The sequence below is a fragment of the Neovison vison genome, chromosome X (genome assembly GCF_020171115.1).
Source record: "Neovison vison isolate M4711 chromosome X, ASM_NN_V1, whole genome shotgun sequence".
In the NCBI taxonomy this organism is placed as follows: domain Eukaryota; kingdom Metazoa; phylum Chordata; class Mammalia; order Carnivora; family Mustelidae; genus Neogale; species Neogale vison.
Window position 1 is genome coordinate 19710734 of NC_058105.1, and position 24368 is coordinate 19735101.

The window sequence follows — 24368 nt, forward strand, 5'->3', positions numbered from 1 at the left end:
ATTGACCACTGCATGAGTTAGCTCCACAGATCATTTCTGATAGGGGATTTCAGTAAAGAGAGAACACTAACATTGGCTAAGGCCAGAAATTACAGCTTGGGCTTTCTCTGGCCAGATATGCATCCCAAATCCTGTTCATATGCATAGTTGAAATCCTGGCCATAATCTCTACACTCATATTGTCCGTGGATGAAATGCTAACATTGATCTGAGACAAAACTCCAGGGCATATCACAGGTAATGACCTAAAATGACAAAAGATTGAATATTAAGCTTAACATTAACTACAGACTGAGTCCAATGCTGGACCAAGAAAAAACTTTAACCGTGAACACTAATTGTCACTTCAACTGATAAAAGACTGATCATAAATCCTATTCAAATTCTTATTTAGCTTTTTCCAAGGCAACAAGATCATCATGAACAGCAGCCACTGGCAGAGCCATCACTGGTCTTTGTTGATTTCCAAGCCTATAAATACAAGTGACTCCAACACTGACCAAAACACTAAAGTCAAACCTTGAGCTGAGCCCTATCCCTCTTTGTAGTCCATCTAAGGCTGACCCCCAGACAGCTCTGACATTAGTTTTATAATGAAGCCGCTTCCTACCTACAGTCTAAATCTTCATATTGGCCAAAATTTGAACCCAAATCTTGTATACTGACTTCCCAATGAGGTATAATCTAGGCCATACTGGAATAATGAGCGCTTCCAAGTGAGCTTTCATACCAATCAGAAACAGACTCTAATCCTTGACACAGACTGAACCATGGCTATACTTCTGGGGCCTAATGTTGATATCAGGCTGAGCCTTAAATTTGGTTACATGGTCCTTTAACAAGGGATCCACACCAACTTGTAAAGATAGCAACAGACTGACTAAGCCTTAACCTAAGCAAAGCCTGAAGCCAAAAGCATTCCACATTATGAACCTGAACAGTAACCATGGCTTGAACTTTACATTATCTCTTGACAAAACCTTAACATGGATTGATCTATAAATCCTGCCAGACTAACATACCCAGGGCCGTTATTTCACAAATTCATCTTCTTAGACTCAGGTATTTCTTTTCCTGGATATATTTTCAGGCATACTTTCTACCCACAATCAGGAGTCTCACCTTTCTATGTGTAATACACACACACACACACACACACACACACACACACACACTCTAATAAGTCTTGCAGAAATACTACTTGTCACAGCTATGTATTTTAATTATTAATCTTATTTATTGATAGATCCCCCCCAATTAGAGTATAGGTTCCAAAGGAAAGGGATGTTACTTGTTTTATTCCCCACTTCTCTAATCCCAACATCTTGAATTATGCCTGGAAAGTTGTAGGTACTCAAAAAAATATTTGTTGAATGGATGAATGAGTAGTTCCTTGCTACTCTTCTCCTTCTTATTTGACCTCTCTATGTTATATTCTAGTAATTACACTTTATTTCCTCTTGGTTCATCTATGTGGCCATTTCTTCTCAGCTCCTTTTGAAAGCAAGGAAGCGTGACTTCCTCTACCTACTCCTTGAATATATTTGTTTTCTAGGATTCCAAACTTAATCTTTGTCCTCTAGAAATTATTATTCAAAACACTAAGTGAAATTTAATCCATATTTGCTTAGTTAATTACCATCTATATACTGAAGTCTCTCAAATGTTTAGTTCCAACCCAGACCTCTCTCCTGTGCTTCAGACCTATCCTTCCTTGCAGCCACTGGTTATCTTCACCCAAATGTTCCACAGACTCCTCAAATTTTAAGTGTCCAAAACTTAATTTCTCCTATCCTTCACAAAACTTGTTACTCTTTCTGGGTTCCCTATCTAAATGAGCGGTATGACCACATACTCTGCCTTCCAAATCAGAACTTAAGAGTCCCGAGACACTCCATCCTTTCCCTTACTTTCCATATCCAAATTATCACCAAGTCCATCTGATCATACCATGTCCTTGCTTAAGATCCTGTGATAGTTCTCTACTAATTTCAGGTTAAATTTTGAACTCATTGGTATGGCCTCCTATTACTGTCTGATCTAATTTTTTTGTGGGAGGAGGTAAGGGGAGGTGTTCTCTGCACTTTCTCACATTCTTATTCCTCAGTATAAAATATGGTTGACCTCCCTACCCCCAGATGCCTTACCAGTTCTTTAAATCTCACCATTCAAGCATGGCTTCTTCCAGAAGTAGAATGAGTTTTGTCACTTCTATTGTCTTGCAGAGCCCTATGCAGACCTTTTTTAGAGCCTTTTCACATTGTATACTCCATCTCCTCTTATAGATTGTGAGCTACTTAAGGGCAAGGGCTGGTTTCTAATTCTGTAGCAATAGTGCTTAGCCCAGAGCCTTCCACAAAGCAGTTTGCTGAGTAAGTTATTCAATCCATTAAGTCCTCTTATTTTTTCACTTCTCTTTTATAATTTTAGGCAATTACCTTAGCAAAATGCAATCCCTCTTTGTTTGCATTCATTCCACTTGTGAGTCGAAAAGTTGTCCTGATCAGTAAAATTGTAGTAACCCAACTGTAATGATCAATTCAACTATAAGGATTAATCTCTAACAAAGAAAAAAAGTCAAAAATTAGGAGTGAAATCAACTTTAATAAACTATCATTTCCCTCAGCTTTTAAATGGCTTGAAAGTGCTAGATGTCTCCATCTATTTCTTTATCTACCCCTTTTAGCACAACTTTTACCAAAACAATAGTTTACTTTTTTAAGATTTTATGTATTTATTTGACAGGAGAGAGACTCATGCGAGAGCAGGAACACAAGCAGGAGGAGTGGGAGAGGAAGAAGCAGGCTTCCTGCTGAGCAGAGAGCTGGATGTGGGTCTCTATCTCAGGACACTGGGATCATGACCTGAGCGGAAGGCAGATGCTTAACAACTAAGCCACCGAAGCCCCCCTAAAACAATAATTTCTTAAAGAAATATACATTTATTTCTTATTATTCATGTTGTACTCTCTATCTGTTCTAAAACTGTTGCATTACACCAGTGACGTGGAAATTGTTCATCGTGACAACGACATGGTTTCCTTATGGGGTAAGTGAGCTTCTGTTGGGTGGGCTTAGATCACATTGCTCTGCCTCTTATGATACTACTTCAAAGGAAAAATGTGATACCCTACTGGAAACATGGTATACATTTCCCCCAGAACCTCTGAAGTGATTCTAATGCAGATGGTTCACAAAGAACACACTATGACAGGTTTAAAGGACCAGTTATTCTAAGTCTATCAGAGCATAAATAACATTTTTAAAAGTCGTTCAACCAAACTCAATGAGAATTTTAAATCACGACATAAAGTGCTTCCCCCAAAATGCTAACAGATTAACCAATAGTAAAATAAATCTTGAACCCCCACAAGCACAACACCATACCCCAAGAAGCGAGAGTCTGTAGGGCACTACATTGCAAACTACAACACCCACAATACCCTCCCACAACTGAACTCAGTGTTGATCCGACTGGAGGTAGGAATTGTGGGTATTCAGAAAGAAGGGCCTCAACTCCATCTCCCATAATCCTTTGTCCTCACTTGAGTCTCTCCGCCAATGCCGACACTAGATCCCCCCAGGAAGCACAGCCTCCAGCGGCCTAAAACTACATTTCCCATGAGGACAAGGGACTGGGCCTCAGGCTTCCCTGGTGACCAGTAACCAATAGGAGAGGCTGAAGCCGCCGTGTTGTGGGTGAGAATCTGGCCCTGGGCCTGAGCGTCCGGCCTAAGCCGGCTAGCACAAGGCGGGGAGTTGAGAAGACCGTGGCGTGACGTTTGGCGCCGCGAGGGCGCTGTACTCTCAGAAGCTGTCACGCCGGCCCGATTTTCCACGGCTGTATAAGAAGTAGCCCTTCGGTAGCCGGGGTGCTGGAGGTCAGAGAGGCAGAAAGCCCGAGTGGCTATGGCTGGGGACTGTGGGACCGAGGGGGGCTAGGGAGGAGGGTGCTTCCGGGCCGCTGTCTTCAGCGTTTAACTCCGCCCAACTCCGCCTCTGCCGGGGAGGGGGTGTCGGTACTGGGAGTCAGGGGTGGGTTTTTGAGTTTTTCCACGGCAGTTTCCTTGAGCTTTGAGCCTCGGGAGCGCGCCCTATTCTTCTTCTTTTCCTACTTCGCCCGCCTTCTTTTTCTCCTTACAACGCTATCGTCTGTCCCCGCTCCCGTCCGGTGCCACCTCAGAAATCTGAAGTTAGGGTTCTCTACCGGGATCTTCCTTAGGCGACGTCTGGACTCTTTTTACTACTGGGAGGAGTTTCCTCACTTCCCTCAGTCTACATTTCAGATTTGGACACACACCATTCCCAATGTACACACTCCCCAGTTTCCTCTGGGGGCGTGGGAATTCCTCGCCACGCCTAGGGAGTGACTTTTTGCCAAATTTTCACTTTTTGCTTCCTTGCTGGTGAGATGAAGATCTTTATCTCTTTATTGGCTCTTCCAGCCACCTGGCCCTTGCCTGACCAGATCTTTGGAGTGGAAAGGGTTTCTCGTCAGTTTCTAGAAGGGGTGGGGAGTAGTAGATAGAAGAAATTTCGCTTTTGAGGAACATGTGGTTAAGGTTCAGTGCAGTGCTTTGGTGAGAGGCAAAGGCAAGTTAGACCTCTTTTAAAAACCGAGCGCTTTTGGGTTTTCCAGTACGGACTCATACAGCACTGATATTGACAATGATTTAGGGGGCATACTGACTGCGGAATAAATTAGATGGCGAAACAGACCGTATCATTTATTTTATTATTACAAAAACGTGCAAAAAATTTGTAATATTGATGGGGTTGGGAGTTGACATTGTCCTCTGTCTTCAGACCAGTCCTGGTAGGCTTTGTGGAGGAGGTGAATTTTAAATTTCAGCTCCAAAGGAGTAAAGAGGATTTGAAATGGGCAAAGAGTAGGGAGAAAATGCTTTCTGGTACCGGAACTGGTATCTGGGAAGGGTAGATTAAAGAGAGAGCACTTTTGTGAAGGGCGGGCATGGGTATGCCTGACTGGAATAAAAGGTATCATCAAGGAGAGATTGTGAAAGAAAGAGTGTTGGAAAGCCTGGGGTCATAATAACAGGATACTTTAAAGCATCCACATAGTTTGGATATTATTCTATATCAAGCAAAACTAAAGACAAAAAATTAAGATTGGGTGATTTTTGTGTGTGTTTTTCTTTTCATCCTAGGGGAACCTGATTTGAGATCATTTCTTGGAGAACACAAAGAAGTGTGGTGGTATGTTCCAGGTGTGAGTTTAATTTAAATCCAAGAAAAACTTTGCCTTATACATGTTTTATTAGTGGCTATTCTTAGCTACACCCTACAGCTGTCATTTTAAAGCCTGGTGCTGTAAATTTATTGTCTTAAGAAATGTATTTGCTGTCCTTATACGCTATGTTATCTGAATTGTCATTTCACTGGGCAATAATAATCACTATTTATTGAGCCCATGTAATGTTCCAGGCACTATCATAAGCACTTTGTTGCATTATCTTAAGAGTTTTACGAAGTAGGTACTATTTTTCCCAGTTTTCTAGAAGAGAAAGCTAAAAGGCAGAGAAGTGAAACAATTTACCCAAAGTCATATGGATTGTAAGGAGTTGATTTGGGTTTTGGGTGTATAGATCTCTGGCTTGAAAGCCCATGCTCTCTCTGCCATGGTTTACTAGTCTCACTGTTCACTTTTGTTCTTGACTTTTTATTTGTGATAAGGAAAGATGATTTATTGTGTTGATCACCCTGGCAGAAACCCAAATGATTCACTTTTAGTTTCTACGTCAGTATGTGTGTGCTGTAAAGTAACTGCCAAAACCGAATTAGCTTAACTGCTATTGCAGCCGTAGCTAATTGTGTCTGCCAAAACTATAGTCAGTATGGCTATTTCTGAATCAGATAAATTCTCTTTAAAAGACATGCCTTACATGTAAGCTATTTGGACCTGAACAGTACTTTAGGCTTTATTATAGCTTTTGTTTTAAATGACCTCCTATGTCACTAGGTCTCCTCCGTGACCTTTGCTCACATGCAGTGCTCAGGATGCAACAGTGTATGAGATGTGAGCTCTCCCTAGGTCCATCTGGGGAGGTGTATGACCGTAATTCTGAGATAATGTGTAGTATAACAGAGATAGGGACAAAGTGCTATTGGAAGGGTAAAGGAAGGAGTGTCTAACTGTCAGGGAGAAGTCTTCTGTAAAGAGGTGACCTGACAGGTCTTGAAGGATAATGAGTTTTCCAGGCAGAGAGCAGCAGAGAGGAAGCATTCCAGATTAGAAAGAACAGTCTGTGAAAGATACGTGGCTATAGAAGAGCAAAGCATGTCCATTCAATATTTAGGAATTCAGCATGGCTAGGGTATAGATTGTTTGGGGGAAAGGAAGGTTTGTAATGGAAAAATAGGTTGGGGCTCATTTGTGAAGTACTCTGAATGCAGTGCTAAGAAATTTGGATGTGCTCAGGGTGCCTGGGTGGCTCAGTTGGATAAGCATCCGAGTCTTAATCTCAGCTGAGGTCTTGATCTCAGTGTTGGGAGTTCAAGTCCTGCTTTGGGCTCCATGCTGGGCATGGAGCCTACTTAATAATAATAATAATAATACTTTTTTAAAAAAAAGAAAGAAATTTGGATGTGCTCCCATAGGCCATTATTTTTTAAACTGTAGAATATCTGCCAGTGGTGGTTATGTTGTACTTCCACAAGCATTTTAAGTTTTAGTAATTATATATTCTGATGTGTCTCATAAAAGGTAAAACTGAATTATATCATCAAACCTAAGGTTATGGAGGAAATGGCTTAGTAAAAATAGAGAGTAAACAAGTTTTATGTTTATTTAAAGACAGATGTTAAGTAAATAATAGTGTGAATATGTTAGTACTCAAATAAAATTTGGGAATTAATGATTGTAGGCAATAAAAAACATTAAAATATTTTAGGAGAGGAGCACCATAATGAGATTTTTTACTTTAGAATGCACTGGAGGGGGGGCCTGACCAGTTAGAAGCTAGAGATGTTGAGGACCCAAGGGGGATGCATATGAGAGGAGGGAACAGATAGAAGAGACATTTAGAAGGTAAAATTAGTAGGACTTGGTAGAGGTGATTATTATATTCTGTCAGTGTCATCAGATTTATATTTGAAAGTCTCTATGTCACTTGTCTGTTATCCTTTATATTCTAAGATGTGCATGTTATTGCCCAACTCAGTCCATGGACATGATATACATGAAGGTAACACTGGAGGCTGTTTTCACGAATGGGTTTGGATTACACACAGGCATCTTCACTGCCTTATTTAGTGCCCTTGACAGCAGTGGCACAAATATTCAAGGCACTGGTAAGGAATATGAGTATGATCTGTGACCCTTAGTCATCTGAGGAACTCCTCCTTCAAGTCTCTGTTCAAATATCAACACCTCTTTTTAAAAAAAAATTTTTACTTATTTTTTAATTTCTTTTCAATGTTTCAGAATTCGTTGTTTATGCACCACACCCAGTGCTACATGCAAAACGTGCCCTCCGTAATACCCGCCACCAGGATCAACACCTCTGAAGCCTTTCCTGCAACTCTCCCTGCCCCCACACTACGCACAGACACATGCAAGCATACATGAAACAACGTTAGGCTCCTGACCTCTATGGAACCCTGCACTTACCTCTGTCCTAGGCTGCACCACACTATAGTGTGTCAGTCTGTGGATGTGTCTGGCTCTCCCCTAGACTGTGAACTCCTTGAGGGCAGAGGCCAGATCTCTTTTATCTCCGTACCCGGAGAATCCAGAACAGCTCTTAGTACTTGGTAGATAAATATAAAATGGTTATTGGATGAAAGAGATGGATACACATAGTCATATGAATGTAATTCAGAACTTTGGTACCATAGTGCCAAATGTTACGAGAAGATGAGCTGTTTGCTACATTAGCTGCTTTTGCTGAATAAAGCAGTAAATTAAAGTGACCTGAATGCATAACTTCACTAGAGGTTTCTTTCTTCCTCATTTTTTCATTTTCCTTCACTCTCCTGTGGTCCCCTTAACTTTTTCATTCTCCTCAATTATCCACCCAGCCACCTGTTCCTTAGGCCTGCTCATTGCTTTGCTCCACTTGACAGGGTTCACATTGTTCCCGTCCCAATAGTCTGCCAAGGAGCCATTCCTCCTCCACCCACCAAATGCAGTTGACTCCATCCTTGAAATCACTCTCAAATGGGTCTCCCACTCGTAGATGCTACTACTGGGACTGTAATTTGATACAACCCTTCCAGAGAGAAATTATCAGTATGTATCAAAAATCTTAAAATTGGACATAGCTTTCTATCTACCACTTCAATGTCTAGGGCTCTATGCTGAGGAAGTAAATGTGATATTTCCAGAATTTTAGCTCTCAGGATAAATATCCCAGGAAAAAAAGGAGAAAAACATAGCATTTTAAATGTCCCCAACGCTAGAGATTTGGATTGAATCAATTATGCTATATCTGTAGACTAGATTACTGTACTAAGGAGCCATGTAAGTTGATGTTGCTAAAAAAATATTTAATGATGTTGAAAATTGTTTATGATATATTAAGAGAAAATTCAGGTTATGAAGCTGACAAATTCCAGTTTAAACACACACATACACATGCACATGGTGCCACACACACACACACACACACACACATCCCCCTATGCATGCATACATTGGAAATTATTATCCTGTAATGTTGAACACACAAAAATGCAATAGTGGTTTGCTGTAAATGGTAAGGTATCATGAGTTCTGGTTTTAACCTTTTACATAATTTTCCTTTCTAATAATCTATAATAGTGTATTTGTTACTTTTTAAAAGTATTAAAAATGTCTTTCCCGTGTCTACCCCTATTATCATTACTTTAGTTTGGGGCACACCGCCCCCCCCCACATATACCCTGCAACACACACACACACACACACACACACAACTTCTAGCCTGGATGACTACTGTCTCCAACCTGCTTCCCTTCCAATCCATTTTCCACCAGTGCTGACAGAATGATTTTTCTAAATCGCAAATCTGAAGCTATCCAGTTCTGTATAAAATAGTTCAGAGACTGCCCATTGTCCTCAAGATAGAATCCAAACTTCTTAGATTGGCTTATAAAACTTCTGAAAATCAGCTCTCTGCTTTTCTCCCCAGTGTCACTTTTTCCTCCTGTGATTTACTTTTTCTTGGTGTCTTAGGCCAGTGCCTTTCATTTAATAGGAGTTTAGTTAATGCTAGCCAAATGTTGATGTGGACTGTATGGGTTAACTCTTGTGCACCAGGATTTCATTCCATCCTCAGTAAAAATATTAAATACATGCAATAGTTATCCCTACTTTACAGATGAGGAGAATTAATTTAAATACGTAGAAGTGGGAAGAAAAATCACCATCATAAAGAACATTTTTTAAAGGAAAAAATTGAAACTTCTTTCTGTAACACAGTTCTCTTCATTTTCCTGCAGCCTCGGCCAATCTTAGTATACGCTCAGACTTTGTACATTTATTTGGGCAAGTTCTATGTGACCACAGCTTAACAAGAATGGTCCAGACTGACATGATCTCACCATGTCACAGTTCACATTGCCCTATCGTACAGAAATCTTTCCTTTGTGTACATAACACTTCATGCAGGAGACACAGAAGAGCTCCAATTGCTTTGTTTTTCTTTCTGTTTTGAAATTCTGTCTTTTGGGATGGGGATGTCAGCAGAGAGCTACGGAAAACTGTGATAGAATTGAATGTACAAGAAACAATGTGTCTCATGGGAGCCAATGTCATTGGTTAATTTATTTTTTTTAAATGTCACGTAGATGTATTTTCCAGCAATCTCTCCCCAGGGAAGACCTTGGTTGAATTCAACTGTTAATCCTATTTACAGAATGCAGCCCATGCGTGCACTATATTCCTGCATTGTTAAGTGGTCTTAGACGTATGTAGTGGATTACCGTAAGGACATACAATCAGGTGAATATGGGATATCTGATTTTCTCTACAAAATGTATCAGTGTTCGTATTGTCAATCAGGATCCTGCAGCGTGGTCTTTCCTTCATTTGCCTTACAAATAAAATCCATTGTGCAGAAATGGATGCTTTTAAGGGATAGAAGTCCTAAGTGTGAATTGTCTGGATAAAATGATATTACTTTATAAGGAATTATTGCTTTTAAATAATCCAAGAGAAAGGATCTATAATTCTCTTGTTCCATGATCAGATAAGTTCCATGATCAGATAATTTCTGAACACAGAAATTACAGATAGAGGTTCAATTCATTTAATGGATTATTGTGGGCTTATTATGTGCAAAGCACTCTGTTAGACACCGCACTAGATACTTATAAATACCCTCTTTCGATGCCTTCCAGACAGAGAGGCAGAGACAGAGGTTGACCTAATGTACACACAAGAATGAGTGTGCAAGAGCAAATGACAGAGAAGATTTTAACAAGCAGGTCCATCATACAAATGAAAATCTACCCAGCTGAAAACTGGGATATGCGCCAGTAGGGACTTGTTTTTTTTCCCCCCTTCTTTCCTCTCTGGGATATATAGGCAAAAATGAGCTACCAGATAGCTGATAAGCAAATGATCTACTTCTCTGTTTACAAACAGTTTGAGAGAAGGAACAGTGACTGTGTACGGCCAGCCCTGCACAAGCCTGCTAGTGATGTGAGAGTTATGACTATGTCAGCTTTTCCAGGGTTTCTCTCTGCTGCAGAGATTTGGCAGACACCTCAGACAAATTTTATGTCTCTTAAATCTTCTGCAAGCTAGGCTTGGCTTATAGATTTATGTGTACAAAAAAAGCGAAATGTTTACCAGTTTGACATTTTTGAAGATCAAAACAGACTCAGTTTTTTTTTTTTTTAATTCAGCATACACCTCAGTTTAGTTTACAGAAGGGGCTAATTGCTTTTGCTGTTTGTTTAAAACAGCTGAAATGTTTACTTTCCAGAAGTGGCAACAGATCATATGTCTAAAGATTTATATTCCAGGCCTCAATGTTGCTTCCTCTTTTTCTTGCCTATGAGTGTCAAGTTTTGCTAAAGTCTTCATTTTCTTTCTTTTTTTTTTTTGCCTGTACTGATACACGGTATAAACCAATGCAGGACGGGAGGTGCTGTGAAATATATAGGCAATGTAGAAGAAAAATAAAAGGTCATTTTTATTAGTTCTGCCCTGCCCCCCTTTTTGGCTCTCAGTTTTTCAGTGGTCCCGTCCCAGCAAAAGGTTGTCCCTTGGTGTAATAATGACAGGTGAGAATGTGAACTGGAGAACTCTGACTACTGGTTAACAAGTCTGGTCCATATGTATCTATCTGTAGGCAGAGCACAAATGGAATTTTGGCTGTAATTCAGAAGAATCAAAGCACTGTGTGGAGAATGTTATGTAAACAACTTTACTTCATTCAGTGCTGAACTGTGAAAGATAACGATGGGGAAATCCCTAGTAAGGGCCCTTCTTGGCCACTCCAGCTGTTCTTCTTTTAGCCAGTAACAGCGGCCAGTAAGAGCTTCCTGGGGTAGAAACTGTGCCACAGTAAGACCCCATAATATGTCCTCCCACCATTTCTCCTTCCGTCAAGTCCTCAAACATACTTCACTAGGATTACTTTGGTCACATAATATTCTAATTTTTACGTTTGGAGAGATGCTGAGTTTGAGTTCAAGGAGCACTTGATATCCAAGCTCATTTATTCAATAGACATTTGAGCACATATACAGGACCAGACCCTGTGGTAAGCACTAGGAAGAGTGATCATTTAGAAGCAGTCCCTGCCTGCCCTTAGAGAGCTCACAGTTAAGTGGAGGGGGTGGAGATAAATGCCCAAACCAATAATTATATTACAGTAGGAAAGATACATTACTTCGGAGAAGGAGGTAATATACAAGGTGCCCTGGAAACATGATGAAGGGCATAATTGGTAGAGGTGGGTAACATAGACCAGAGTCTGACTATGGCAAATCACAAAGATGAGTCGAAATTGCCTAGAATTCAGGTGGAAAGAGAGGTAGGTAGGGGGAGCACCAACGCATGCAAAGTAGTCACAGGGCAGAATGGATAGTTTCGAAAAAGCTAAGATCTTGTGTGTGATTCACTGGGAGTTGGGTGGGGGACAGGACAATCTGAAATGTACCTTGTGGCCAGCTGGTGAAGGAAGTCTGCTTGCTAAGGAGCTGGGCAGGGGTGATCCAGTACAGGGTGTTAAATGTGTGAGTGACATGATTGGATTAGAGGATGGGCTGGGGCGGGGTGGGAAATGAAAGATAGAAAACATCCACCTTTTAGTTTGGAAGTCTTGAGAGGTAATCACTTGCAGTATATTTAACAGTGTCATCTGCACTAGGTTTTCTTTCAGTGTCCCCAAATCACTTTGAACAGTTGTTTCCTTCTACACATAGGACATACCTTCCTGTACTTCTTCACATGTTGCTTAGCTGAATATTCATTTTTCCACCTCAAATCAATGATCTCCGTAGTAATTGGGGCTTGATTACCATGAAGGAAATCAGAGATTCAGAGCTTAGCAACTTGGTTTAAAAAACTGTATGAGGCTTATTTATTGCTTACTGAGTCAGCAGGGCTGAGGTGAGTGCTGGGCAACTCCCCTTGGGGGTTGGGGGACGGAAAGGGACAGAGGCTGGAAAGATGACAGAAAGTGTCTGTTTTAAAAATGGGCAGCATTCAGAAAGTTGAAAAACCTTAAAGGCCACATCCACATATGGGAAGTAGATAGAAGGGCCGGAAGTATATGAATATAAAACAAGTACATGTTGAGGGTACCTGTGCTTCAGCAGACTATACTATCTAACCTGTCGGTTAAGAACATATTCTTTCCCCGACTCAGATATGTAAATGGCTTGCCATTATCCATAGGATGAAGTCCAAACTCCTTTGCATGGCCTTTGGACTTTCTGCCATCTGGCTCCAACCTACCTTTCCAATCTTCATACTTCTCTCTTACGGAATTTTTCTCCTCCAGCCAGTTACCCTTTCAGACACTGCTTTGTTATGGCCTCACCTGCATTGTGAGCCCTCTCAGGGCAGGGACTGGGCTTATTGTGTTTTTGCATCCTCTACAGTGCCTAGCATGGTGAGTTGCATATAGTAGGCACCCAAGGTATATCTATGGGTTGATTATTGAGCCCCCATTCTTTCCAGTTTCTCCACTACTATTGACCCAATATCCTCTCTACTAAAAATGGCAACTCAGACATTAGGTAAAAGGGGTCAGCATTCAACAAATTATCTTTTAACCTTCTATTTTGAAATCATTTTAAATAAAATTTTCAAAAATAATACAGGACTGTCATGCTATTCACTCAGATTCACCAGTTTTTAACATTTTGTCCTATTTTGGTTTATGCTGCCTTTTTAAAAAAATTAAAAATATATTTATTGGCGGGGAGGGGCAAAGGGAGAGGGAGAGAAAATTTCAAGCAGACTCCTTGCTGTGCATGGAGCCCAAGGCAGGGCTGTATCCCAAGACCTTGAGATTATGACCTGAGCCGAGATCAAGAGTCAGCCCCTCAACCAACTGAGCCACGCCGGTGCCCATATGCTTCTTTATATAAATACGATATTTTGTTCTGAAACATTTGAAATTGAGAAAGCTGTACTCCTTATCCCTCTCCTTTATTCTCAACCTCTTATGGTGAAAAAATTTAATATACAGAGACCATTAATGAATTGTACAGTAAGTACCCCTAGATCCACCACTTAGATTCTATATCTAACACATTGCTCTATTTGCTTTATCACCCATCCATCCATTTATACATCTTTTTATGATTTCAAATTAAGTTGTAGACAACCATACTTTTTTTCTAAATTCTTCAATATGTATATCACTGACTGGATGAACAAACTACTTTGTGCTCTGAAATCAACCAGATCATTTTGTTATATCTGCATTTACTATATTGCCAAAACTCCAGTCTACCTGTGTATCTTTGATCTATTAGGCCATGGAACACATGTCTCTTCAGTTAACTTTTGGATGTCCCTCCACTTCACCTAGTGCAGTGCCAGGCACATTCCATAAATACCACTTAATGTGGATGTACAGAGACAGAGCTACGGCCAAGGAAGGAATGATAATAAAACTAGAATAAACCGAGAGAAGAGAGGAGTATATGAGAAATGGGCCAAAAGTGAATGGGTGAGAGAGAAGGTAGGGCTTGAAGAATTGAGGGGAGAAAAGGGTTAGCCCACCTGGTACTACCAGTAGTACTTCTGTCTGCTACTTTCCAACCCTCTCTTTGGAAGGATAGGTTCCAGGAAATGAGGGACAATTGCTGCTCAGCAGACCGCATGACAAGTCTTCTTGCTACTACTTAGGCACTGCCAATTAGTATATTCATGTTGTCTCATGAATATGCTAATCTACAAGATGCAGCTTAGTTTTAGAGGGTACGGGTGGGCCACTGAAAACTTCTTTCATGCTAAGTCTGTTCTACAGGCCAGGGAGCACTTGAGTTCAATGAATCTTGGTTTTCTTTTTCTTTACAACTTTTCCTTTCTTGTTCTGTTATGAGTTCTTATGAGTACAAGGATAGATCTAATATGCATTTATTGAACAGTTTTGAGCCAACCACTGTGCTAGCTGCTATCACATCATTAATGTTTCTCAACAACCCAATCAGGTGGATACTTCTTCTTTTCCCATTTGTCAGGTGAAAAAACTCGAGAGGCAGCATGATTAAGTACTTTGTCCATAAGCCAGAACTCGAGCAACTGAGGTTTGTTTTACTTTAAAGCCCAGTGGTCTTAACCACATTGTCTGATGAAATTTTTAAAAAAAAATTGCCAACCCAGTGCACGTGCAAGGAAGTTTGTTTTCACTGTATTGACTCAGCATGTGATTTATTCCCTAAGCAAGTCCATCTGAATCACTGAATTCAGAAGGAATTCAGTCATTCAGACTTTAATCATTAGAATGTTAGTATAGTAGTGGATTCACATTGCTTGAATTCAAATTCCATTTTTATCACTTATCAGTTGAGTGAGTGTAAGCAAATCACTTAACATCAGTAAGCCTCAGTTTCCTTACATTAAAATGAAGATAATGTTTAGCATATAGCTGTGTTGTGAGGTCTAATTTAAGAAATAATGTAAAGTACTATGACTTGTCTGGCATCCAGTAGGTGCTCAGGAATTTCTAGATTACTTTCTTTCTTCCCCTTTTCCCATTTTGGGCCAGACAACTCACCTATAGCTTTCATTTGAAGAAAACAAACTGCTCCTGGGACATTTTTTTGAAAAGAAACATTCTGAAGAGGAATATTAGGTTTACTGTTTCCAAGGCTAAGCAAACACAGTTGCTTAACTCTTCTGTGAGCGTATTTCAAAGTAAGCTAGAAACAGAAACCATGAGGAGAGTTAGAGGGGTCCATCTCTCTCCTTCCTGGAAATTAGGGCCAAATTGTGACAGTTGTTTTCTATTTTGTCACTAGAGTAAATTTCACAATCGGCATAGACTATCGACCTGGAATATTGGTAACCACAGCCCCAGCCATTCCAAAGTAAGCAAGCTGAGACCAAAATCGTATATAAGTGACTTGACCAAAGTCAAACAGTGGAAAAATTTGGAGAACCCAGCTTCTTATCCAGTGTTGATTTTATGGTTCCTCTGTGGGTTCGTAGGCAGGTGAAACCAAGTTTTGATGTGTGTGCTCTTTGCAGGAATTTGGACTGATTGGACTCTCGGGGTTTGTTACAAGTTTGATTGATTCAGGGAACAGGAGGTTTTTTTTTTTTCTGGTTCAAGTCAGCTTACTGGTTGCTGCGTTCAGACTGTTAGTATTACTATTTCGTTTGGGGTTTTGCAAATTGGTGTTGTTTCTCCCTGTTTTAAGCTCATGGTTTGATTCAAGTTCTTGGTTCTTTGAAATCTTCCACTGGTATTTTTGTTTTTGGCAAAAATATTCATCAACTAAGGTGGTTAATGGTGGGAACTCATTTGAAAAGGTGGGTCAGGCTTATTGATGGCTGCTGTGAGGCGGCTTGGGTGGATTAGGGAACCATTAGTGCTTGCATTCTGGAGCTTGAAATCAAGATAATGGAAACATTGCAAAGGTTCTTGGTGCATATGTTTGTGTGTTTGTTTTTATCAGGATGCTCTGATGCTTTCATTCCCATTCTTGCTAATCTGGATTGAAACTGCTGCCTCCTACTTCATTGCCTTTTGATATATGCTGTCAGTGATGTTCTTGATGTTATCCTGATCTTTTCACTGTGAGAAAGAAGCTAACAAAAAATTATCTTCCTTGTACTTTTACCCTTTACTTTGAATCACCCTACTAAGGAACTTAGGGAATATGAATTTCAAGCTTAAATGTGCGGAAGAGTTCAGTTGCAGTGCCCGAAGGCAGAACAGCCTGATTCTGAAATACAGCCTTTGTTCCTTTTTTTACCAGTGTGGTTTAAAAAAATCTCAGGCAGCCTCCTTTGCCAAACCTGAAATTTGGCTGACACTTTTGTTAGTGGTCAGCCATGCCACAGGTAGGGCTGTGGTGGGCTGGGGGTGGGGGTTGCAGTTATGAAACCTCTGGAGAACTGTATCCCACCTGCCTGACTTTCCACATGCCGGATGAAAGTGAGTTCTGGTGCTAGGGTTGTCAGTGGCTTTTTCAAGCTGTTGACTGTTTACCTAAGCATTTGAAGGCTAGGATAGCAGCTGTGGTGGTAAAAAAAAAAAAGGCTATTTCCAATACCTCAAAAGGCAGGCACTTTCTAGGAGGTGAGGTTTTGGATGATTCCAGCTAGTATGTTTCTGCTTAGAAAAAAAAAGCTCACACTTTGGATTCATTTGCTCTCCTTACCTCCTCTCTCTTGCCCCCCTTTTTCTCTCCTCCCCTCCCAGCCCCCTCCTTTCCTTCCCCCTTTTAATAGTTCACTTCTTAGCTACCAGTCACCCAACTCTTTGTGATTCATATTATCCATTTTCCCTATTGACTTAACATAGATTTTGGATACATATTTTACTGGCATTTTCAGTATTGGCAATGGCATTCAAAGGGGGCAATTAGAGAAAGTTTTCTTTCTTCTCTCAGGAAGTGGACTCAGAGCACTTGTTTAAGGACACAGGTGGCATTAGAGGGGGCCAAGGAGAGCTGACATCTGATATTTTTGCTATAGCTCCCACTTTTTTTTGGCTGCTTCAGATTTAGCCCATGTGGACAGACACACACTTGGGTAACCACCATACAGATGGAAATCAGGACATGTGGGATTTGGCTGAACCATAGCTCCCCAAATGTTGCCTGGATCATTTAGTGCCCCAGGTGTGGCCACCCAGGACTTCATGTGCTAAAATTGTGTTCCAGCTTAAGCCAGCTGGTCACTGTATATATAGTATCAAGGCAGCTTGGAGCCTCATAAAACATGACTTTGGATTTTTACCTTGTGGATTTAGACTTTGCTGATTAACCTGAATCGCTCCACGCACACTGGGCAGTAAGGATATACCAGGTTAATAGAAAGATTTAACAGAAGGTGGTGCTCATTGTCCTGTAGCTTGGATTCTAGATGGGACATAATGTTAGACCATGCGAAAACAAATGAACTGACTTTCCAGAAAGGAAAGACGGAATTAGAGCGCTTCTGTTTCTTTAATAAACTTTGATGTATTATGTATCAGATTTAAAATTTTTTCCTTTAAAACAGTTTCCCCTCTGTGGCACTTAAAGAGAACAGTGCTTCCTTCCAACTTTAAAACTGAAAGAATTGAGAATTCTTTTTATGAAATTATATTGGCTCTTTTGATTTTTCTTATGTGATAGAGGTGCCTGACTTCAACCGTTTGGGCAGACTTTGTTTCAGAGTGTAACAATAATAATTCCATACAATTGTATAGTCTTTTTAAAAAATTTACAAAAAGGTTTTTATATCTATTATCTCATTAGCTATTCATAGGAGTCCTGTGAAGCAGTCAGGATAGGTACTATTGTGTAAAATTTATAAACAAGGGAACTTAAGCTCAGAGAAGTTAACTGACTTGTCCAAGGTAACACAGCTAGAAAGTTGTAGAACTGGAGCCTGAATCCAGGTTCCCTGATACCCAGCCCCAATAGTCCTTCAGTTGAGTCATGTTTCCTTTCTAAGCGACTGTCTGCTTTTTGTTCCTACTTAGGATTCGTCTTCAAATTGGTTTAAAAAGTGTGCTTCAGTTTAGCAGATGAGTAAAACTGAAGCACTTAGAGGCAAAGTGCCTTCTTAAGGTCATCTGTGGAGAGAGGCTTGCATATAGCTTTTAGCTTTTCATCTTGACTTTAACCGAACTGTGTTTAGGTATATGTAGGTTGTTTTCCAGTGTTAAATAGATGCACAAAAGTTGTGTGATCTTAGTGTTTGTAGGTGTGAAAGCTGCACCTGGGGAATGGAACTAGGGATGAAAAGTTGACTTAAAATAATTAGCTTCTTGCCTTTTTGTTAAGAGTTGTCTGATTCAATATAATTTAATTTCTTCATACTTCCTTTGCTTCCAGCATTTTAAATACAGTTCTTTAGGGGAAATTAGCAAATATTCATTTTGAATGTTGATTTCTCAGGAACAGGAGTAGCTAGAGGAAGGAGAAAACAGAGGGGTGACTTTTTATGCTCTATAAGACTGGGGAAACATTATTTCGTTTGGAGCTATGAGCTAAGATTTCTTCTAAGGCATGCAAATCGTAAAGTTCTGATTTGTCAACTGCATGCTGTTTCTTTAGGCACTGATGTATGAAATCCCGAACGAATTCTCCGATGAACATACTGCTAATTGCTTCTCCACCTGCTCTCCAACCTCCTCCTCCCCACCCCCTCCACTCCCAATTCAGCCTATAAGTGTCCGTCATTGGAGATGGATGGTGACACATGCAGTAATAGCAATTCATAAAAGCCAGTTCCAGCCCTTGTCTTCAAGGCTCCTGGATTTTCCACTGCCTGCTTTTGTGTAAGTGAAGTGGATGGAAGTGCTACTGGCATCAGAATCCACCTCCCTATGCTCCGTTGCTAGAGCTCAGTTGCTCGGCTGGAGCTAAGCTAAACAGAAGCATCGCATCTAAGCTGAATTATAACTGGGTTTTTTTTCCTTCAATGGGGGGGTGGGTTAGGGGTAGTGTGTAGTGAGGTTTGGGGTGCTTTGGCTTTTCTTTTTGTGGAGAGAAGAGGGTAAGGGGAGAATAACTCACATTAGGATACAACGTGAAACAGTTCCCTGAAGAGTGTCACGATGTTCCTGGTACAATATACAGGTATAGTATGTTTTATTTTATCTGAAATTTCCCTTTTGTTTCAAAGTGCATTCCTTTCTTATTTTGCCTCCAGTTCTACTGTACCGAAGGACAAATAAGGTTCTAATGAGCTAAACAAAAATATCTGCATGAAACATGCCTGCCCCTTACTATAATGTTTATACCAGATTGCTATGTAAAACCTGGGTTTTCTGTTAAATTGGTAATCCTGATTCCTTAATTGTGCGTGCTTCTCTGCTGTATTCTTGTGTTGAATTTTTGAAGTCTTATGTCTGCAACTGGTAGTATGCGATATAGCCCAGAGTGTTTGCACAGAAGACACAGTGCTTTGGAAGCAAAAAGCAATTTTTAAACACTTAGTGTGTTGTGTTTCTCTTGAGTTTTTAACTCTCATATTTGTTAATTGGTTGTCTGGATTTGGAATATAGTTAAGAGAAGGGAAACATCAAATAGGAGCATTCCAGGATACATTTAGTTTGGTAAATTTATTTTTATTTCGTTATTTAACTCAGATTGATGAACATGATCTATTATTGTTGTTTGTTCTCCTGGTAGGAAAAAAAACTCCTGGAAACAGCAAGGCTAAACATGCCAGTGGCAAATCATTTTGTATTGTAAAGTATCATTGGACCAGAAGTGTTCCCTAAGTATTCTCTTAAGCTTTCAGAAACATATTGGTCCATAATAATGAAGGAACTTGAAGACTGATCAGATATTGGTGAATGTTGTTTAAAAGACTTCTTATACAGCAATTAGAAAGGATTCTTCCAAACGAAGAAACCTCGAGAAAGTTTCAGTTTCCTACTGAACAGAACAGAAGCTGAGTTCCTACAACTATATGTTTTTATAAGTTTAAATATCATTTATTGTCAAGGACTCTCACCTCCATTCATGCTTTATTGTCCTCAAAATACTGTGGTCCTGTGCTTAAGAGGTAAAAGATCATGTTCTGTTTTGATGCGTGGTTTGACAGTTGATTTCGCTCCTCATTAATTGGGCAGCATGCAGATGATGTGGAGAAGTGAGTGAGTGACAGTATTTCAAGGTTACGCTGCAGAGCATACAGTGAACCTTAGTGCCTGGACCAACAGCTGCTGAATTGAATTGTCTGCAATTAAAGCAACAGCAGGTTTGTGTAGTCTCCCTGCAGCCTGTTTATTTGAATTTATAGCTTCAGTTTCTTCTTTGGGTAGTGGTTGGTTTGTTTCACTAAGTGTTGGAGAGTTGCGCTTTTTGGATGTTTTCTCCATATCCCGATGCGTGCTTGACTACAGAAGAGCCATCTCTGTACATTTTTAATGTGAGAAGTTTGTGGTTTTTCTCTTTGGATTAAAAACAGAGACTATCTTGTTTTCTCTATTGAAAAAGCAAATAGATACATTTTCATGGAAAATATTGCTTGGTTCAATAAATAGAGGTTTCTCATGGACCTGTCTTACTGGTTTAAATTGCTGGCAGTGAAAAATGTTGGACTTTGTTATGCTATTGGGTTACTATATCTGGGAAGAAGTTCTCTGTGCTAATAAAAGTGTTTATGTTAAAAAGATAGACATTTCTCAATTCCAGGGTGACTTAATGAATGATGTCAAACCCAGCTAGGTGCCTTTTATGACTGAATTTTATTTGCATGTCACTAATGAATACATACTTAATTTCCTCATAGTTTTACCCTATTAAAAATAACTTCTAATTACAGTACAGTTGTTGGTTATTGGCTGATAGTAGATGTGGTGTAAAATTTTTACACAGTGATTTCACATATACTTGATCAGCTTATCCTCATGGCAACCGGGTGTGAGGGCTGTGGCATTATGATCTCCATTTCAGAGATAAGAAAACTGAGACTTCCAGGATAAGTAACTGGTCTGAAGTCTCACACCGAACAAGTGGCAGAGCCCGAACTCATGGGTTAAATTATCTGATTCAAGAATTTGTGATTTTTCTCCTCATATATTGGACTGCCTCTCAGTTGTTGGATCCAGGGTAAATTTGACTTAAGCTGTTAGTCAAGAAAAGTAAATGTATTCATTTTCTTAAAAGAAAAAAAGGTCTTATTTGATAGAACTCTAGAGATTTTTTCCCAATATTTTAATATTTTATTTTAATATGTGCATGCTTTCCAGATTAATTTTATAGATATATAAAAAACATTAGTCTTTTGATTAATTTATACATCAGTATGAATGAAGGTAGAGCCTTGTGAAATTTGGGGGAATTAAAATGTTCAATCAAAAAGGTTAATATGAAATATTTTCCTTCTAAAGCAAGCTCATTTGTTTTTAATATTCTGTTTAATAAACATATACAGCTTTTTTCATGAAAGTATATGTATTTTAAAATACACTGGCCATGAATGCAAAGTGGTAAATGTTTTCAAGTTTGCATATTTTATCCAGATCAACAGAAAAAATATACAGCTAACTCGGTTTCGTATTTTTCTTTTTGTTTATCTTATCTATCTACCTATCTAAATAATTAGGCCATCTTTCTCATCTTTTTAAATTTCCAAATGGTTTCTCAATTTTAAATTCAATAATTTAAAGGGGAAAAAAACATTTTCTGTCCTACTGAAGAAGGGATTACTGTTTAAAATTGTGTTACCACTTCAGCAGACAGCCCAGATACTTAAGGAGTTCCTAATAGTTCTCTGGTAAATGGTTTTAAAAACCTCTTTAGGAAACATTCTTGAAGCCATCATTCTTAGCTCTGAATTTATTAGAGACTGTGCCATAGACTGGAGAAATGATTGGATGCTCACACCATAGACAACTCTTCTTCAGTGTTTGACAATGAATATTTGAGGATATTGTCAAGAAAAGGAACCAGAGATAGGGCCAGTATTATTGGGACCTATTTATGAGACTTTTGGAAAGATGGGAATGGATATATTGTCTCAGAGACTGTGTAATTAGAATTTATCCTTATCTAGGATGACATATTTATATTTTAACAGATCTTAAGGTAGAGCTATTATTCCTTGCTAGCAAAAAGGAAAAGAGGATGATATAAAGCCCTTTTTATCACTCTTTAAACTTAAATGGAATTTGACCCTTAAAAAAATGCAGGAGGAACTTGGGGGAGTGGGTCAGGGTTAGAGGGAGAGGAACTGGGAAAACTGGGGCTTTGGATTAATTGGAAGCTACATATTAAACTTGGTTGCAGGTGACACATTTTCTGTGCAGTTGAAAGCTCTGGCTAATACTCCTCACTCCATTCCTCTTTCTGGGAAGAAACACTAAATATAAATGAAAAGGGGCTTATTAGGACTTCTTAAAATTTGGCATTTTCTGATTGGAGAAAGGAAAAGTGTTTCATCTGCAAAACAATCATTTTTCCCCCCTGTGTTCTTTGAGGCCAAGAGAATTTAGAGAGGGAGTAGATTTCTAGGATCTGGCTATTCAGGGAGCTGAAGTTGGTTGTCTGGTGAATTTTTCCTTTCATTATATCTCTGAGTATGTTGTAGGATCATGAAGTCAGGTCTTATAGATGGTGGTATGAGGGTAGTATACACCGGCCAGTGGTGTGCTGGAGCTGGCTTGCACTAGCTTATGTAAGGGGATCACTAAGAATATCTACAAATTTAAAAATTTACTCATATCTGTCTTTTTGCAAAAAAGACTTAACGTACTCATTATGTGCAATAGTTAAGGCATGCTGTCTATGCAGGACAGTATACTGCAGATGCCTTTTGATCCTCTGAACTACACTGATCCCCATCCCTTGGATACAGCACTAATGCCTTTGAGGGTTCTTGAACCTAGCCACAAATAAGTGTACTTATACACATGATAACAATAGCTAACATTTACTGAGTACCTACTGTGTACCAGGCCATGTTATAAATACTTTGTATGTATGAACTCATCAACTTTCATAGCACTCCTATGAAGTAGGTAGTATTATTTCTATTTTAATGTTAGGAAAACTGAGACCCAGAGTTTAAGTAACTTCTGTACCAGGCCACACAATTACTAAGTAGCAGCATCAGGATTCAAACACAGGAAGTCCATCTACAGAACCTATGCCCTTAACTACTATGCAGTATGTTCTATATCTTTAAGGGCACTTCACTGAAGAAGCTGTTTGCCTTTGGTATGCCACCCATTGTCCGTACTTTTGGAAGACATAGAAAGTGTAGAGCTGTCTTTCTGCTTACCAGACTGTGGACAGTTTTGCTTTTTTCTGACCCTCAGTGCTGGTCCTCTGTGGCCAGAGTCATGGTGGATCGTTGTATCCCCAGCATCTTCTAAACATTGCCACTAGACATGTTCTTTCTTCAGATGTTTAACTAAAACAGAATCTCATCTTCTGTTGCCTCTCTCTCAATTCCCAGCTTTTTGCAAGAACAAACATCGTGAGCCAGGGTGCAGTTTTTCTTCCGTGCAGCCAAATAACCAATCATGGGACATCTTCCCTGCATCTACTCTCACTCCATTTTATGCCTAGCTGTTGGAGTGTTCTTCTTAAATGCTGATCTTGTTATATCACCTTTCTCCTTAAGCATCTAAAGGCTTTGGTTGGTGTTTTTTGCTGTTTTCCAAACAGGCATTCAGGACCATTCATGGTCTTGTCCTAGAGACACGGAGCATTATCTCTCACTATGCAAATTTCTCTAAACGCTGTTCACTTCTAGACCACTTCTAGGTCATGAGGTACACCCCAAATTTTCAAGCTCTTGTGCTTTTCCTCATGCTGTTCTCCACATTTTGAGTACCGTTCTTCCCATCTTTGACCACGCTAGCGCCACTAAACAGTTCAGCTCAAACGACACCTTCTCCTGTCTTGTAATACGTGTTTGTGGTCTGTCTTCCCCCACTAGACTGAGCTCTTTGAAGTTGAAAAACTTATTTTAGTAGGCTCTTAGCACCTAGCCTAGTGCCTTGTACATACTTGGCACTTACATGCAATTTTTAGGTCTTCAGAAGCTGTACCAAAGTTTTTCTCCTTTCCTGCCAGCTCAGGGTTCAAAGCTCTTCCCAGAGCCTGAGAGCTCCAGAAGCTGAATGGCTAGATGGCTTCTGCCCTGCCTACATATTATAGAATATTCTGTTTAGAAGATTTGTTTTGTTTCTAGCATGACTATTTCCTTGATTTTTTTCTCTGTATTCACCTTTGTTCAGATCTACTATACCTTGAAAGCTCCTTCTTTTGCCTTTG

The 24368-nt window shown here is 39.7% G+C and overlaps 1 protein-coding gene across 1 annotated transcript in view; it reads left to right on the forward strand.

Moving 5' to 3' along the window:
• The first annotated feature begins 3862 nt into the window (after positions 1–3862).
• The window catches only part of ENOX2 (ecto-NOX disulfide-thiol exchanger 2), a 266818-nt gene continuing 246312 nt past the window's right edge, over positions 3863–24368 (forward strand). The window contains exons 1-2 of the mRNA XM_044236076.1: positions 3863–3880; positions 5168–5227. The gene's annotated coding sequence lies outside the window, so the exon portion shown is untranslated. The remainder of the gene's footprint in view (positions 3881–5167; positions 5228–24368) is intronic.